This window comes from Condylura cristata, unplaced genomic scaffold, assembly GCF_000260355.1.
Source record: "Condylura cristata isolate star-nosed mole 26May11 unplaced genomic scaffold, ConCri1.0 scaffold00001, whole genome shotgun sequence".
Taxonomy (NCBI): domain Eukaryota; kingdom Metazoa; phylum Chordata; class Mammalia; order Eulipotyphla; family Talpidae; genus Condylura; species Condylura cristata.
This window is the reverse complement of record NW_004567102.1, coordinates 4,868,630-4,880,795: the sequence shown is the minus strand read 5'-3', so window position 1 is coordinate 4,880,795 and position 12,166 is coordinate 4,868,630. Positions and strand designations below refer to the sequence as shown.

The following is a 12,166-nucleotide window of genomic DNA, read 5'->3' as shown; positions in this document are numbered from 1 at the left end:
CCCAGAGTTGGAGTGAGATATGGAGGGCAAGGCAGGAAAGAGTGAAGGAGCGAGGAAGCGGCGAGGGTCACGACCGCGGGTAGGGAGCCGAGTAGCGGTGAGGGAAGGATGCTGAGCCCGCTCGCCCTCCCGCTCTGTCCCCCGGGGCCGCGCGTCGGCACTCACGCTAAGGGGAGGGCGAGCTGCCAGGGAGCGCAGAGGGAGGGTTCAGGCCGCCGCTGCCGCCGCCGCCACCGGGCCTAACCCTGCCACTGCTAGAGCCGCCGCCTCCTCCCTCAGTTTCGTTTCCCCACAGGCCAGCCCAAGTCCGCCGGCCGCGCTGTCGCGCTCGGGTCCAGCCCCGCGGGCCGCGCGGCTTGATGACGTCACGGGCAACCTGCTCCCTCCACCCCGCCCGGGTCCTGGCCCGGGGGAAGACCGCGCGGGTTCCGGCCCGCCCCGCCCCCTTTACCCGCGGCGGTCCAGGACGCCTGCGCGCCAGCGCCTCCAGGGGAAGACTCAAAAGCAAAAGTAACAGAGACTACTCTTAAAAATGAAGAGTTAGGTGCCGTACTGTGACCTCATATCCCTTAATTTCATAATTTTCCTGGGCCTCGGTCTCTTCATTTTACAGACTAAGAACAAGTTTAGAGCGGTAGAAGGCAAAGTGAGGGCAGAAAGCCAGTCTTCCAGTTCAGGGCTGTGTGTATCCCCACAAATCCAGCATACATCAATAGTCGCTCAACAGATGTTGAGTAAAGGTTGGGAGAAAAGAAGCTAAGTCGCCTGTGACATTTTGTCATAGAGACACAGATGATTTCCATCCCAAATTACTCTTCCAATTTTCATTTTTGGCCAATATGGCCAAGAGTGGAACATCCTCACTCAGTCACCTCACACCTGCAAATTTAAAGTTGACCTTAACGTTCTCACATAAACCTGCTCTTTGTTCCAGTGGATGGCACCACCAATCAACTAGAAAACTGGAGAGGCTCTTTCCCCCATTCTCCAGAGCTACCAAAATACACTTAATTGAGTTTATCTCCTAATTTTCTCTCACTATCCTCTTTCCCATTACCACTGCCCACACACTCAACCTCTCCCACAAGGACTTATCCAGTAATTTTCAAATCATTGTGCCTGTCTGCAGCTGTCATGATTTTGATGCATTCTCCACAAAATCAAAGTATTTTTAAAAATTAGATCTGAACTTGTCACAATCCATCAGTGATTAAAATCCATCCATGCCATGTGGAGAAAAAGGAAACTCTCCTGCACTGCTGGTGGGAATGCAAACTAGTACAACCACTATGGAAAACTGTTTGGAGGTTCCTCAAACTGCTAAACCTGGAGCTTCCCTACAACCCAGCAATCCCACTCCTAGGTATCTACCCACAAGTCACAAAAACACTGATTGAAAAAGATACCAGCACCCCCATGTTTATTGCTGCTTTAATTACAATTGGAAAAACATGGAAGCAGCCCAAATGCCCAAAAGCAGATGACTGGATTAAGAAGATGTGGTACATATATACAATGGAATATTACTCAGCAACCAAAAAAGAGAAGCACATGTCTTTTGCAGCAACTTGGATGGAGCTGGAAAAGATCATGCTTAGTGACATAAGCCAGAAGAGAAAGAAAAATACCTATGGTTTCACTCATAGCAGGAGTATAATGGACCAGAGGAGAAAATAACAAAAATAATGAACAACCAAATACCAGAGACATTTTGCGGGGGTGGAGTGGGGAATGGGATCAAAAACGGGGAGGGCGGTGGGGAGGGGAGTGCACGGGATTATGGTGATGGACCCCGGGTGACTTGGTGATGGGATTACAATTGAGATGGGGGAAAAAATGTACAAAATGATGTAAAATGTTATAAAATAAAAAAAAAAATCCATCTATGCCTTCCTACTTCTGGGAGGATAAAATTAATGTCCTAACACGGCCAAAAGGCCATTTTAGGCCTGACTCCTTCTGCTGTGGTGCCGTTACTTCTCACTTTTCAGGTTCTCTCTCCATTCCTCAAATATCCATGTCTCTTAAGGGTTCATCCCCCTGCCTAAGTCACTGTTGTCCCCTCTTTGCTTAACGGATGTCCCTTATCACTGAGCTTCAATTTAGTGGCCTAACCTCTGAAACTCTGTTCTGTTTTGTATGGGTTGGTCTTCAGTTTACTCCATAGTCTTCTCTCCTTCCCTTGCACTATGTACTTCCCTAGCATAACAATGATGTTGTGTAATTGACCTGTTGTCGACCATCTGCCTCTCCCACTCAGTTGTAAACTCTGTGCAGCAAAGGTTATGTCAGTTTCTTTGCATTAAATCTTCTAAGTGGCTGGTAGTAGGTGCTCTATAGACATTTATTGAATCTATGGAAATATGGAAGATGAATAAAAGTTCAGCAGGATACCAAAGGTCACACAGCCAGGAAACAGCAAATGAGCATTTAAACCCAGTTCTCTTTGGTTCTAAAGTTGAGTGTCTTTCCACTTTACCAGGGGTTCTTTAATATGTGCTGTGTTTTGGACACCTTTGATAAACATTGTGGATACATTTTCAAAGTAACAATTTAAAGGGCATATTACTTATATATGTAAAAAACCTATAAAAAGAACAAAAACAGGTTTCAATTCTTGTCAAAGTAGAAAAAACACAATCCACTCCATTTCTCCTGCTGAGTATAATTTAACTACTAGGTAGAATGCATGAAACGCCTGAATATTCTGAAAAACCGAATGGTAGCAAGTTTATTGGAGAAGGAAACCACAAGTAAAAAGACCATCATATCAGGGATGAATATCCCAATTTCCCCCACCCCCCAGTAGCTGCTGACCAGCACCAAAAAGCAACCTGAGACCTAGAACTTAAAATACTTAAATAACTCTAAGAAAAGTCATCATTTCTCTTTTTAAGAAAGAAAGAGGTCTGTAAGGATTAGAAGAGAGTGGAGGAAATCCAAAAGATTTTGCTTTGCTTTGTTTCTTTGATTCACTTTCACCCTGTCTTCAGTTAGTTCAAGATGACAGTGACAGTAGAGCCCATTAGAACTACAAAGCTGGGCCCTCTCTAGTGGTGCAAAGAGCTGAAATGCAGCACTACAAAGCTAGCCACAGCCACTGCAGCACAAGTTCGATTCCTGGCCAGGGAGGTGGCCCACATGGCACAGCAGGCCACTCCTGTCTCACCTGCTGCTTCCCTCAGCAGTGTACTTCATCAGTCTGCCTGTTCTGCTCCCCACTCTGTCTCTGGTGAATCCTGTCACTGCCCCTGCACCTTTGGCCTGTACCCCAGTTCTGGATGCATAAACAAATACATTTTAAAAAAGAAGAACCACAGAGCAAAGCATGTAGGTAGGAAATTGTGGCTTAGACCTTACTAGGTTGGTTGCTTATTCAAACAAACTCCCAACAAAGTGAAACATGTCAATATTTTCCACAGGATTTAAATTAGACTCAAAGTCACAATATACAATCTTCAAAATGTCCAAGACACGAAGTCCAGCAAGATGGCAGAGGAATAAAGATAAAGGGCTTACCCCCTCCACATATTTACAACCAAATTCTATATGAAAGACAATGGTCCCAGGAGGACAACTAGATAACCACTGTATACATAAAGAGAGAGAACATGGCAAAAAAGGAAGAAAAAAACAAAAATTTATGTTTAAAGTGTTTCTGGGACAGCACAATGCAAGAAAAAGGTTAGTTACATTACTGAGCCTCGCTGTTGTTTATTGAAGGATTTATGCAGACATTGGGACCTGCAGAACCAGGAATTGCACTGGAGAGGGTTCTACCTCCTGAGAACTCTAGTGGCAAGGCAGCAGAGCCTCAAGGTAGAATGCTGGGGTAGCAGAGGTATGCTTGCAAAGGGAGACACTTCACTGTTGCTACCCAGAGTTGGAGTGAGATATCCACATCCCAGTATAGCAGCGCTCGAGACAGGGGACAGCCTTGGTGACTGTCAGTGTAGAACCTGTGTAAAGATAGTGATTGCTAGCTTGTATTTGTGGGTTCCAGACATGAGTCCCTAGAGCCTGAACTGATGGGGAAGGCTAGATTAGCTCACCGGTGCCTTCATACAGAAGAGGTTCTTCTCCAGAGCAGGCTATGTATACTCCAATAAATATGATAATCTTGAAGAAACAGCCAAATTTCTTTTAAAAAAATTTTTTATTTATTTATGCGTACAGAGCTGGGGTACAAGCATGAGATGCTGCAGGGGCAGTGAGAGGATTCATTAGAGGACAGAATGGGGAGCAGAACAGGCAGATCTACGAAGTCCACTGCTGAGGGGAGCAGTGGGTGAGACAGGAGAGGTCTGCCATGTCTTGTGGGTCAGCTTCCTGGCCAGGAATCAAACTTGTACTGAAGCGGCTTTAGCTTGGTAGTGCTGTGCTTTAACCCTCCGCGCCACCAGGGAGGGCCCAAAATGGCCAAATTTCTAGAACAATAGGTTTACTAAGACTAAACAGGAAGAAACAGAAAAACAGAATAAACTGAGCACAAGCATGAAAATTAAAACAGCAATAAAAAAATCTTACCCCCCACAAAAGTCCAGGGCAAACAAGCCACATAAATGAATTTTATCAAAACATCAAAGAAGAACTGATGGCCATTTTGCTCAAATTATTTTTTAAAATACAAGAAGAGGGAACTCTCCCTAATACATTTGTGACGCCAACATTACCTTAATACCGAAATCAGATAAAAATAGCACAGGAAGGAGCCTCCTTAGTGGCGCAACTAGCTGGGGCTCAATGCTGTGAAACTATCTGCAGCTACTGCAGCAAGGGTTCATCCCCTGGCCAGGAACGGGACTCACATGGTGCAGCAGACCTCTCCTGTCTCACCTGCTGCTCCCCTCAGCAGTGTATTGCAGTACATCTGCCTGACCTGCTCCCCACTCTGTCTTGGGTGACTCCTCTCATCCCCATCCCTGCACACCTCTGGCCAGTACCCCAGTTCTTGTATGCATAAATAAATATTTTTTTAAAACAACCAAACACCCAATTTGAAAAAGTGCAAAAGGCATATGTTGCCATATCTCCAAGGAAGACATAAAAATGGCTTACAAGTATGAAAATATATTCAACATCACATCTTTAAGGAAATAAAAATCTCAACTGCAATGACACACCTCAAACCCACAAAGATGGCCACTATAAAAGAAAAATAACACAGAAAATAAGAGGTGATGAAGAAATTAGGCACTGTTGTTGGGATAATAACATTGTGCAGACACTATAAAAACCAATGGAGTTTCCTCAAAAAATGAAAAATAGAATTACCATATGATTCAGCCATACCACTCCAGGTATATAGTCAAAAGAATTGTAAGCAGGATCTCAAAGAGCTATTTGCTTATCCACATTCATTGCACGTTATTTACGGTAGCTAAAAGATAGAATCAAATGCCTATCAATGGATGATGGATAAAGAAAATTTGAAACAACGCACACAATGGAATATCATTCCGGGTGGATAAAGAAGAAACTCCTATTATCTGCTACAACACAAGTGAAACTTGCAATAGCCTAAGTAAAATAAACCAATCATAATTAATCAGTCTAATTTCACCTCGATGAGGTATTTAAAGTAGTCTAACTCATAGAAACAGGAAATAGAATTGTATTTGGTAAGGGCTGGGGAGAGGGAAAAATGGGGATGTGTTGTTCAGTGGATATAGACTTTTAGATTTGCAAGATGAAAAAGTTCTAAATATCTGTTCACAGATACTGACCTGTCCATTTTAAAATGGTTGAGAGGATAAATTTTATGCTATGTGGTGTATTTTTTTACTACAGTTGAAAAAAATTGCTTTTATAACCATGATCCAAGGAGTGAATGCTCTTATAATGAATAGAAAAATAGTCTCTGCAGAGAAAGGGATGACATCTTTATAAAGAACAAAATTTTAGAATTAAAAAATAGTAACAGTAATAAAATTTTTACTAGATGAGCTCAATAGGAGATTGGTTGTGGTTTCCTATGAACTGGCCACTCATGGGCAGCTGTGACCTATTTGCTATCTGCAAATCACAGCAGGTCATCCCCTGACTACATAAGGAGAAAAGCTCATACTGCCAGGCAGGCGTACTTAAGGAGAATAGCATACAGGCTCCGGGACGCCTAGGCTGCTGTTGACCCGGTTACGTGACTATCTCCATGGCGGTGTCAGGATAACTCTGCTTGTGATAACATCATACTTTGCTGATGGAAATGTCTCTTGGCACATGGTCACATGTCCCCTTCCCTGTCCCTCACAAAACTGTCTCCCATTCCTTTCCCACCCTCCAGATCTTATTCCCATACCATCAGCTTTTACTAGCCTTCATGCTTTCAGTAGATGGCACAAGAACTGCTTAAGTACCAGAGTCTGGCCCTGCAAACCTGTTCCATGTCCACTGTGCTCCTCACTGCATTCCTGCCGCAAAGCCCCAACAAAGTTCCTGTCGCAACAAAGTGTGATGGCAGAAGAGCAGTCACCTGCTTACCTCTGAGATAGTCACTTTCACCATCACTGTGGCTGGGATAGACACTGTCTACTTTTACAAACCAAGTGAGTCCCTGTTGACTACCGCAGAGAAGTTGCTGGTCCCAATTTACCCTAAATAAGCAGAGGCGAGTAATGAAGCAGTCTCAGGGCACAGCACCAAAGATTCCCACTGTTATTACCTGAAATTCAGCAGTTTTCCGAGTGTAAATGTTTCTCACATGTTATATGGCTTTGGTTGGCTTCTGGAACACAGAAATGGTTGTTTATGACAATTCTTCTTTCTGTCAACTATTGCTTTGTCAGTAATTTATTTTGGGGGAAAGGACACTCTGATCTCTTCAGTTGATCATACTTGGAAATTCTGCTCCAATTTTCTTATTTTAAATTCTTTAGTATTTTTGCAAAGAAAAATATACAAATACCACTTCTGCATTCACCTGTGCAAACATACTGTGCATCCATGCCTTTACTTCAAAACACAAACTATATGCAAAAAGGGAGTTTAAAGAATAAAAGAAAAGAAAAAAAATCTCTGCTAATCACAGAATTTAACTGTGTACATGACCTATTATTAAGCAATAATAATAACTTAAATAATATCCCATAATAAATAAAGCAAACATTAGACACATCTGAAACACTTCTAGACTGCATACTTGTTCACATTACAAAGTTGAGAATTCTCTTTTAAACTGTCTGGTTTGTGGGGCCTCCCTGTTAGCCTATGGGTTAAGTCTCAGAACTATTACTGCTGAGGCCTGAGTTCGATCCCAGGCTAGGGAGCTGACCCATATATGGAACAGTGCATTTCAGTAGACCCACGTGTTTTGTGCACCACTCTTGTCTCTGATGAATCCTCTCACCTCCTGCACCTCTGGCCTACACCCCAGTTCTTCTAGGCAAAAAAAAAAAAGCTACCAAAAACACTCCCTTCTCAGGGACATCCATCATCAGGCACATGTCTTGTTAGGAGCACCCAAATAGTTATGCCTGAAAATACATGCAAACATATAATAAACAAGAAATTTAAAAAAAATGTCTAGTTGCAAAAACTTGAACCAACAGTAGAAAGCACTCACCTTTTTTGTTTGATCAACGAGTTATTTTGAAAGAAATACTACAAAACCAATTGAGTTATGAGTTGTCAGTGTGAGACACAATGATTACTAAGTGCACAGTTGCCCACAGGCTGATAAGAGACATCATTCAAGACTAAGTAGAGAGAAGACAGGGCAATCATGTGTTACCCAGGAGTAGCTGTAATAATATGGTAACCCTGAAATAATAGAAATAAAACTTTGAACTATCTACAGCAACTCTGATGTGCTATAAAAATAGCTGTGCCCTTTATTTGGTGACAAAACCGCAGATACTATTAATTATTCCTGGAGTTTGTTGCCTACTGTATTAGTTCCCTACTGTTGCATAAAAAATGTATCATCGTTAAACAATATTTATTAGCTCACACAGCAATTTAACAGAAGTACTGGGGCAGAGTCTCTCATGAGGTTGAAGGCAAGCTGTTGACCTTGTTTGCAGCTAGGTACAAACATAGTTAGTGGTCTGGCCAATAAGGTATAAGCAGGAGTTGTTAGATGAAACTTCTGATAAGTCTTCAAATTTCCTACACAGTGCTTGCTTCAGCAGCATATATACTAAAACTGGAATGATACAGAGAAGATTAGCATGGCCAAGGATGACAGGCAAATTCATAAAGATTTCCATATTTTTAAATAGCTGATGTATTTTAAATACATCAAATTAAGAGCTTCTGTACAGCAAGCGAGACAATACCCAAAACAAAGAGATACTCCACTGATTGAGAGAAAATTTTTGCACACAATATTAATGACAAAGGACTGATCATAAAGATCTACAAAGAGCTGACAAAACTCAACAAAAATAAAGTGAACAACCCCACAAAAAATGGGCAGAAAATCTAAAAAGACACTTCTCCAAGGAGGAAATGCAGACGGCCAGCACATGAAAAAAATTTTGACATTACTTGAAATAAAGGAAATGCAAATCAAAACTACAATGAGATACCATTTCACACCAGTGAGAATGGCACTTATAGAAACAACAAATGTTGGTGAGTATGTGGAGAAAAATGAACTCTCCTACACTGTTGGTGGGTGTGCAAACTGGTCCAACCATTTTGGAAAGCTGTTTGGAGGTGTCTCAAACTGTTAAAAATGGAGATGGCATATGATCCAGCAATTCCACTCCTAGGGATCTACCCAAAGGACACAAAAACATTAATTCAAAAGGACATCTGCACCCCTGTTTATTGCTACATTATTTACAATAAAAAGTTGTGGGATCAACCCAAATGCCAAAAAATAGATGACTGGATCAAGAAGATGTGATACATATACACGGTGGAATATTACTCAGCAATCAAAAAGATAAACTCATGCCATTTGCAGCAACATGGATGAAGCGGGAAGGGATCATGCTTAGTGAGATAAGCCAGAAAGAAAGAAAAAAAATACCAGTGGTTTCACTCATAGCAGGAGTGAAAGGGGTCAGGGGGAAAAAAGTAATTGTAATACAGTAAGAACTAAAATCAACAAACAACTAAAAATCAGATACATTCCAAGGGCAGGGTGGACATAGGATCAAAACAAGGATAATAAAATCTCACAGGACTATGGTGATGGCACATGAGTGAAATGGTGATGTAAAGTCTATGGGGTTTACAACCGAGATGAAAAAGCATACATTGTACAAAAATGAAGAATGCGTAAAAAAATATATTTAAAAATTAAAAAAATAATAAATTCCTAGACAACCACTACAGATGGGTAAGGAGAAATACCCTGAGTCTTTAGTAGCCTATAGTCTCTCTTTAGTTTTTTGTTTAGTGCCCTGTATTAGCCTAACTTAATTTTGATATGCACATATTATCTCACTTGATTCTCCCAAAAGCCATGGGAGAAAATATTTTATTATCTGCATTTTTTGTAAAGGATGTCAGAAGATAGGACTTACCAAGTTCATATAGGTAGTAAATGAAGAGCTGGACCCAACTCAGAGTGTCTGACGCCCCTGTTGGTGCTCATGACCCTTCGGCTATATGATTGCTTTACAGGAAAGGAATCTGAGTTCCCTGTAATAGCAATAATAATGATTTGGCTCACTCAGTTTCTCTAGGTAGATGGGGGGGCAGATTTATTAAATTTATTAATAGTTAACACTTGGTGAGAACTTACCATGTACCAGACATGTTACATATTACATGCTTAGGACCCTCCCTGGTGGTGGAAGGGGTTAAAGTGCACCAATATGAAGCTACTATGAAGTTACCCACAGCCCTTGCAGTATGAGTTCCATTCCCGGCCAGGGAAGTGACCCACATGGCCCAGCAGCCCTCTCCTGTCCTGCCTGCTGCTCCCCTCAGCAGTGATTTCAGTCAATCCATCTGTTTTGTTCCCTTCTCTGTCTCTGGTGAATTCTCTCACTCCATGCACCTCTGGTCTGTACCCCAGTTCTTGTATGTGTAAGTAAATAAATATTAAAAAGTTACATACTTATAACTTCACTTAATTTTTACAACCCCTATGAAGTAGATACCATTATTCCCATGTTTCAGGTGAGGAAACAGATTTGGAATTTTAAGTGATCTGCCCATAACTCAAGCAGACACATACGTGGCCAAGATATTGTCTTAAGTATACTTTAGAAAGCCACTTCTAGGGCCCTCCTTGATGGCACAATAGGTTAAAGTGCAGTACTATGAGCTGCCTGCAGCCACTGCATCACAGAGTTTGATCCCTACCCAGGGAGCTGACCCTCCTGGCGTGGCAGACCTCTCCTCTCCTGCCTGCTGCTCCCCTCAACAGTGTATTTGGCCGCCCCTGCACCACTGGCCTGTACCCCAGTTCTTGTATGAATAAATAAATAAATCTTTAAAAAAAAAAAAAAAGAAAGAAAGAAAGCTACCTCTGGGTACAATGTGATAAATTACTGCAGAGAATGTGAAAAATGATTGGATAGGGAAGAGCAAAGGTCAGGAGGCAATTTAGAGAGCTACCGAAAGAAGGAAGGAAGGGAGATCACTCTGTCCCAACTCCTGATTTCCAAGAAATATGATATAAATGCTCTGAGAAGACAGGTCTTCTGTAAGATGGTGAGGTTGAGGACATGTTGTCTCCTCCCTGAGATTTTATTTAATTCCATCTCTCACTTCCTTGAGTTTCTGGAATATCCACAGTCCCAGCTTTACCGAATACTTGTAAAGGAAAGAGATGGATAGAAGAAGTGATAAACCCATTTGCTTTAGAATTCTCAGTGGGTGAGGGGTAAGGTATGGTACTATGAATCAGCAGCTCAACAGATCCACTGCTTAAAGATCTTTGAGGGTCCCCCAAATTCTAACCAGAGGTAATAAAAATGGGAAGTGCCCTCTTAGGTGACCGAAGACTGAAGCACAGAAAGGCTGAGAAACTGACCAAAGGGACAAAGTAAAATGTAGACTCACAGCTCATACTCCTCACCATCACATTTTTTAAAAGATTTATTTATTTATTTCTACAGAACTAGGGTACAAGTCAGAGGTACAGGGGTGGTGAGAGGTTTCACCAGAGACAGAGTGGGGAGCAGAACAGGCTGATCAACGAAGTACACTGCTGAGGGGAGCAGCGGGCAGGTCAGGAGAGGTCTGCTGCGCCATGTCGGTTGCCTCCTGGGTGGGGATAGCACTCAGACTGAAGCGGCTGTGGCCAGATCGCAATGCTGCATCCTAACTCATTGTGCCACCAAGCAGGGTCCCACTATCACATTTGTTATGACCCAAGATAGAACCTGATGTTGTTTACTCAAACGTGAAGAAAATATTTTGGAAAGATGTAGGTTAGCTCACAGGATTGAGCAATACCAAAAGAGAATGGATCAGTTTCACCTTTAGGTGAAAGAAACAGTAGAGGATTCTGGGTACATTAACTGGTAAAGACTACATTGACAGAATTAAAAGGATATATAAAAAGAGGCATGGCACATAGGTGGCCAGGAATAGTCCCCCAAATTGAACCATTTGATGAAGTTACCACTCCCTCCAGCACCTGGGCACACCTCCAAAGCTTATGTGGCAAATCCCCTTGGTCATGAACTAGGCTGCCATTACCATGGCCACAAATGCCCCTGGAATCTGGACTCTTCAGGATGTATTCTCACACAACCATCATTTGGCTCTCTCAGATTCTTTAGATCTATTAAAGAATCAACTCATGAGATTATGGAGGCTGACAATCCCAAGACCAACCCGTAGCTGGTAAACTGTAGATCCAGGAGAGAGATGGTGATGTAGCTTAGATTAAAGCCATATAAACCTATACACGAGAGATAAGGAAGAGCTAACATGAAGGATTGTATCCAAAGGCAGGAATCAAGCAAACAAACCAATAATAGTCCCAGCCCAAGGTAACTACCTTGACAGGAAGAGATTCCCTTTTTACCAGAAGGCCAGCCTTTTCATTCTGTTCAGGTCTCCAACTGACTGGATGAAGTTGGCCCACATTGGGAACGGCAATTTGCTTCACCAAGCTCACCAGCCCAAATGTTAGCCACCCAGAATCACGTTTGACCAAATATCTGGGCAGGAAATAATCTAGTCAAGTTGAAACATAAAGTTAAGCATCACATTTGTTCCCTAGAAAGCTCTATTGCCTTTAAAAATTTTTATT

The 12,166-nt window shown here is 42.1% G+C and overlaps 1 protein-coding gene across 2 annotated transcripts in view; it reads right to left on the bottom strand.

Moving 5' to 3' along the window:
* CMTR1 (cap methyltransferase 1) overlaps positions 1-311 on the bottom strand; it is a 43,710-nt gene extending 43,399 nt beyond the window's left edge. For both annotated transcript variants that reach the window (XM_004673438.2, XM_012723184.1), the window contains exon 1: positions 166-311. The gene's annotated coding sequence lies outside the window, so the exon portion shown is untranslated. The remainder of the gene's footprint in view (positions 1-165) is intronic.
* Positions 312-12,166: the final 11,855 nt, after the last annotated feature.